The sequence below is a fragment of the Penaeus monodon genome, chromosome 21 (genome assembly GCF_015228065.2).
Source record: "Penaeus monodon isolate SGIC_2016 chromosome 21, NSTDA_Pmon_1, whole genome shotgun sequence".
NCBI classification, from domain to species: Eukaryota; Metazoa; Arthropoda; class Malacostraca; order Decapoda; family Penaeidae; genus Penaeus; species Penaeus monodon.
The window spans coordinates 7,525,882-7,526,092 of record NC_051406.1 but is presented as its reverse complement, the minus strand read 5'-3'; positions in this window follow the sequence as shown (position 1 = coordinate 7,526,092).

Genomic DNA, 211 nt, shown 5'->3' with positions numbered 1-211 from the left:
ACCCCCTTTTTCCCCCCCCCCCCCCCTTTTTTTTTTTTTTAAAAAACCTTTTCCCCCCCCCAAAATTTGGGGGAAAAATTTTTCCTTTTTTTAAAGGGGAAAGGGGAAGGTCATTTATTACAAAAACCCGGGGGGGGAATTTTTTTTTTGGATAATTAACATGGGCTAAAAAAAGGCCCAAATTTTTTTCCCTTTGGAACTATTGTACACT